At 40.6% G+C, this 6685-nt stretch overlaps 1 pseudogene; it reads left to right on the forward strand.

Moving 5' to 3' along the window:
• The first annotated feature begins 1429 nt into the window (after nt 1-1429).
• Nucleotides 1430-1809, forward strand: LOC138442882 (elongin-C pseudogene; annotated as a pseudogene).
• Nucleotides 1810-6685: the final 4876 nt, after the last annotated feature.

Here is a 6685-nt window from a genome sequence, read left to right on the forward strand (position 1 = left end):
AAACAAGGATATACAACCCATTTTTAGAATCTTAGAAACTTTCGCATATGAACAGGTTAGGTTCCCAAAGCTCCTTTCTTCAAAAGTCCCAATACTCACAAATCCAGGGTGAACTCTCATAGGTCACAAATGTATTTCCACCAAACAGAAAAGTGAGTTTCTTTGAAGCTTTAGAACCAAGCTCACTCATCTCTTTTCTGTTGATACAAGATGTAAAGTGGTGTATCTCAAACTACAACGTGCCTGTGAATCACCTGAAGATCTTGTTAAAATGCAACTTCTGGTTGGGTAGATTTGGGAAGGGCTGAGGTTCTGAGTTTCTGGCCAGCTCCAAGGAGATGCTGATGCTTGTGGTCCACAACCACTCTTTGAGCAGCAAGTTTCCAAAGGCATCTTTTCATTTACATTTCAAAGTCCACTGAGGAAAGGAATGACCCCCAAAGGGAGTCTTTTAGCAGCTACTGTGTATTCCCACCCACTCATGTGGATGAAAGAAGAGAGTGAAAAAGCTGGCTTCAAACTCAACATTCAAAAATGAAGATCATAGCAGCCAGCCACATCACTTCATGGCAAATAGATGGGGAAAAATGGAAACCATGACAGACTTTATTTTCTAGGGCTCCAAAATCACTGCAGATGGTGACTGCAGCCATGAAATTAAAAGATGCTTGCTCCTTGGAAGAAAAGCTATGACAAACCTAGACAACATATTAAAAAACAGAAGCATTACTTTGCTGACCAAGATCCATATAGTCAAAGCTATGGTTTTACCAGTAGTCATGTATGAATGTGAGAGTTTGACCATAAAGAAGGCTGAGTGCCGAAGAATTGATGCTTTTGAACTGTGGTGCTGGAGAAGACACTTGAGAGTCCCTTAAACTGCAAGGAGATCAAACCAGTCAATCCTAAAGGAAATCAATCCTGAATATTCATTGGAAAGACTGATGCTGAAGCTGAAGCTCCAATACTTTGGCCACCTGATGCAAAGAGCTGACTCATGGGAAAAGACCCTGACGCTGGGAAAGACTGAAGGCAAGAGGAGAAGGGGACAACAGAGGATGACCTGGTTAGATGGCATCACCAACTCGATAGACACGAGTTTGAGCAAGCTTTGGGAGATGGTGAGGAACAGGGAAGCCTGGCGTGCTGCAGTCACAAAGAGTCAGAGTCGTCTGAGACGTCTCAGAGTCAGAGATGACTGAGCAACTGAACAACGATAACATGTTGAAGTATAGATTAAAATGGGTCTGGCACACCCATGGCTTTCTACACCAATAGTACTTTTTTAAGATACTGACCCACCGGTGACCCAGCAGAAATGATTCCTCCAACCTCCCCAGAACCCTTGGTGGCAGGCAGTTGGGGGTAGGTTGGGAGCCGTGGTGTAGATCTGGGGACCAGGTGTGGTGACTGCGGACTGCGGGAATGGCAAGCAACTACTAACATTCTTCTGGATGCAAAGTAGAATTTCCTAAGAATCTAATGGATGGCAAAGAGAAAACCTATGGTGGTCCTGTGGGCCCTGATGCCGTGTATGTCAAATCAGTATCTTCCGATGGTCATGAATTTATTGTAAAAAAAGAACATGAGCTAACATCAGGAACAGTTAAAGCCATGTTGAGTGGTCCAGGTCCATTTGCTGAGAACGAAACTAATGTAGTCAATTTTAGAGAGATCTCTTCATGTGTGCTACCAAAAGTATGCATGTATTTCACCTACAAGTTTCATTCCATGGAGATTCGTGAATTCCCAATTACACCTGAAATTGCCCTGGTACTGCTGATAGCTAGGAACTTCCTAGATTGTTAAAAAATAAATTATAATAAACTGTTAACTTTTTTCAGTATTTAATACCTATGGTTCAGTTAGTAATTTTTTTAATCTACAGAATGTTGCCTGTGTGCAATTGAACTTTGAATTCATTGCAAAGCAGATTATCTTCTGTTCCTTTGCCTAGCAGAGATGAAATTTGTTTGATACATCAACAAATTGAGACATGTACAAATATGCCACTCTTAGGTGGTTTTGCCTTACCCTTAGATTTGATTTTTTTTTTAATTTTTTTTATTTTTAGTTTTTTATTTTTTACATTTTAAAATCTTTAATTCTTACATGCATTCCCAAACATGAACCCCCCTCCCACCTCCCTCCCCATAACATCTTTCTGGGTCATAGATTTGATTTTTTTAATTAGAGCTGTGGTGATACAGTAAATGCTGAAATTTAGGCATAAATAGAACATGTTCTATAGGTAATTAATGGGGTTATATATTTTTATGTTTTTAGTATTTTTCAAAAAACCTATTCTGATCTTACAGCAGTTGTTAGCATTATTAGAGTTATACAATTGCATATCATTGCAAATAATTGCATTATAAACATTTATAATTTAGCCAGAATATTGATTTTTATAACTGTCAGACTTGAGTTGAAATTTCTTAAGCATCTTTTGATAAATCTCAGTATTGTTTAAGTGTATCTTATCTCTTTGTTTATTGCTACAATTTAAGAACTTTATTTAAAATTTTGGAAGATTACTAAGTACAGATTTAGAAGCAGGGACTTTTTCAACAGTAACCACACAGTCAACAAGCAAACTATACGACTTTTGTTTCACGTGCATTGTGCATTTTGATCAATCCAAAGTACTGTATTTTCATTGACTCTAAAGTTTCCTTTGCAATGTTAAAAAAAAAAAAAAGCAAACCGCCTCCTAATGGGAAAAGCAAACCGCCTCCTAATGGGTTACTGTGCTTGATGTTGACATTAATCATCTTGCCACCCATTCAACGATGTTTCCATTTTGCCAATTACTTTTCCTCTGGCTGGGTATTGTTTGTCCTAGAAAAATACTGTATTAGCACAGGCTGCCATAACAAAATACCATAGCCTGACTGGCTTAAGCAACAGAAATTTCTTGTCGCACAGCTCTGGCCCCTGGAAGTCTGAGATCAGGGTTCTAGTGAGAGCTCTCTTCCTAGCTTGCAGGGCTCCAGCTTCTCACTGTGTTTTTTCATGGTGTGGGGAGAGCTCTCTCTCCTGTCTCTTCTTATAAGGGCACCAGTTCTATCAGATCAGGGGTCCAAACTTCTGGCCTCATTTAACCTTAATCACCTCCTCAAAGGCCCTATTTCCAATACAGTCACATGAGGGTGGTGGTGGTTACGGCTTCAACATGTGAATGTAGAAGCAACAAATCAGAATCAGAGGGGCCTTTAGGTGATCAAACTGCTAGTCTCCTTTGGCTGCAAAACCCTTGTTTACTTATCAAGTGAAAATACTCTTATTTTCCACCTCTGCTCTGACAAGAAGGAGCTGGAAAGCTCTATCCCAGAAGAAAATTACTTTGTACAATCTTTAGTGCCATCTGCTGGAAGCAGGCAAAATTGATATACTGTTGCTCCAGAAAGCTGACTTTTTTTTTTTTTTTAATGAAACTAAGTTAAAATATAAGGAGTTTCTGTAATACAGAAAATTAGGTTAAAATTTCAGTTAGCTGAAAAAGAATCAGTTGTGTGAGACAATTCACTATTCAAAAAATGCCAGCTTGAAAAAAATTCAACTTGGTATGAAATTTCAAAAATTTCATCTCAATTTTTTTCATTTAGAGAGGACATACTTTAAAAAACAACTATGATGGCAAGATGTCTAAAAAGCTTGCCTTATTAAAAATGTTCAAGAATTTGCAGGGTTGAAGGTACCCACACACTGGGACAAAAGTTCAGCAACTTGCACCCAGTTCCAGATTCCGTAATCTGTCATTCTATTTGTCATTTGGATTTCGTTTAGTTTGATATTTTCAGTAATTAAAAAACTTTTATTAATATCCTTAAAGTCTTCAATGTCATATCCAAGCCTAATTCCAGTAAAATTTAAACCTGTTATGGGCTGAATTGTGTTCCCTCATAATTCAAAAAGGGCTTCCCTGACAGCTCAGTTGGTAAAGAATCCGCCTCCAATCCGGGAGACCTGGCTTCGATCCTTGGGTTGGGAAGATCCCATGGAGAAGGGAAAGGTTACCCACTCCAGTATCCTGGCTTGGAGAATTCCATGGACTGTATAGTCCCTGGGGTTGCAAAGAGTTGGACGTGACTGAGCGACTTTCAGTTTTCATAATTCAAATGTTGAAGTTCCAACCCCTAATAACTCAGAATGTGACTGTATTTGGAGATAGGACCTTTAAAGAGGTAATTAAGGCAAAGTGAGGTCATATATCTATTTCTGCTTTATTGACTATGCCAAAGCCTTTGACTGTATGGATTACAATGAACTGTGGAAAATTCTGAGAGAGATGGGAATACCAGACCACCTGACTTGCCTCTTGAGAAATCTGTATGCAGGTCAAGAAGCAACAGTTAGAACTGGACATGGAACAACAGACTGGTTCCAAATAGGAAAAGGAGTACGTCAAGGCTGCATATTGTCACCCTGCTTATTTAACTTCTATGAAGAGTACATCATGAGAAACGCTGGGCTGGAGGAAGCACAAACTGAAATCAAGATTGCTGGGAGAAATTTCAATAACCTCAGGTATGCAGATGACACCACCCTTATGGCAGAAAGTGAAGAGGAGCTAAAAAGCCTCTTGATGAAAGTGAAAGTGGAGAGTGAAAAAGTTGGCTTAAAGCTCAACATTCAGAAAACGAAGATCATGGTATCCGGTCCCATCACTTCATGGGAAATAGATGGGGAAACAGTGGAAACAGTGTCAGACTTTATTTTGGGGGGCTCCAAAATCACTGCAGGTGGTAATTGCAGCCATGAAATTAAAAGACACTTACTCCTTGGAAGAAAAGTTATGATCAACCTAGATAGCATATTGAAAAGCAGAGACATTACTTTGCCAACTAAAGTCCGTCTAATCAAGGCTATGATTATTCCAGTAGTCGTGTATGGATGTGAGAGTGGGACTGTGAAGAAGGCTGAACGCTGAAGAACTGATGCTTTTGAAGTGTGGTGTTGGAGAAGACTCTTGAGAGTCCCTTGGACTGCAAGGAGATCCAACCAGTCCATTCTGAAGGGGATCAGCCCTGGGATTTCTTTGGAAGGAATGATACTAAAGCTGAAACTCCAGTAACTCTGGCCACCTCATGCGAAGAGTTGACTCATTGGAAAAAACTTTGATGCTGGGAGGAATTGAGGGCAGGAGGAGAAGGGGATGACAGAGGATGAGATGGCTGGATGGTATCACTGACTCGATGGACGTGAATCTGAGTGAACTCCAGGGGTTGGTGATGGACAGGGAGGCCTGGCGTGCTGCGATTCATGGGGTCACAAAGAGTCAGACACGACTGAGCGACTGAACTGAACTGAACTGAGGTCATATAGACGGGTCCTAATCCATTACGGCTGGTGTCCTTATGAGAAGAGGAAAGACCCTGTTAGGACACAAAGACAAGGCACCCTCTGCAAGCCAGTGAACCTCGCTGAAACACTGACCGCTAGCCCCCAGGACTGTGAGAAAATAAATTTTTATTGTTTTAAGTCAACCAGTCTGTGGTATTTTGTTATGGCAACTCTAGCAGACTAAACAACGTCCTTCCTGTGGGGGTCCTTCCTTTTCTCTAAATTATATTGAAGGAGAGTTTCTTTACTTCCTTGGTTCACCATCTCTTCATCTCTTTCAAACAGGTTTGTTTTTTTTTTTCTTATAACAGCCTTCTTCTTCGCTAATGAAAAGTAGAAATCAAGGAGATTCCTAAAGACAGTTGCTATGTAATAGACTAAAATAGTCCTTATCACACTCTAGCAAACATATGATGCTATAGGGTTCAAGTTAGAGGAAACTTGGTATAAGAAGGGGTTATTTTAAACAAGAACTTCTCCCAGGAGATTTTCTCCTTTTAACTATAACAAAGCAGGGAATGTAGACAAACATTCAGGAAAAGAGATTGCATATTCTAAAGGATGCCACGTGCTTTAAGAGAAGAATAGCGAAAAGGACTCCAGTCGTCTCCTTGGTGTGGCTGGAGCCCAGGTACACCTCACCCCATGGCTTCTCACTTTTACACCATGTCGGGGAAAGGTAGGAAAAGGTAGTGAGCAGAGTAGAAGCAAAACTCCTAGGGACTCGGGGATTGAAAGAGCAGGAGAAGGGATTTCCGTGGTGGTCCAGTGGCTAAGATTCCACAGTCCCAATGTAGAGGGCTTGGGTTCCATCCCTAGTCAGGGAGGTTGATCCCACATGCCGCAGCTAAGACCTGCACAGTCAAATAAAAGAATAAAAAATTAACATTAAAAAAAAAGCAAAATAAAGTAAAAAAAAAAAAATATATATATATATATAAATTTTTTTTAAAAAAAGAAAGCAGGAGGAGGTTTTAGTTGTCATGAGTAAGGAGCTTGTAAGAAGCTTCAGAGAGAGAAGAGATTATGTTGTAGGAAGTTTTCCTATTTGCTTTTTCAGGGAAAGGCCTCGTTATTAATACATCTCTTTGGTGATGGTTTAGTCGCTAAGTTGTGTCTGACTCTCACGAGCGCCCTTCCTCAACCCGCCAAAGACTGTAGCCTGCCAGGCTCCTCTGACCATGGGGTTTTCCAGGCAGGAATACTGGAGTGGGTTGCCATTTCCTTCTCCAGGGGATTTTCCTGACCCAGGCATCGAACCCAGGTTTCCCGCATTGCAGGCGGTTTCTTTACTGACTGAGCTAGGAGGGAAGTCAGTCTACACTGGGTACCATGCGAT

The sequence above is a fragment of the Ovis canadensis genome, chromosome 6 (assembly GCF_042477335.2).
Source record: "Ovis canadensis isolate MfBH-ARS-UI-01 breed Bighorn chromosome 6, ARS-UI_OviCan_v2, whole genome shotgun sequence".
NCBI lineage: Eukaryota > Metazoa > Chordata > Mammalia > Artiodactyla > Bovidae > Ovis > Ovis canadensis.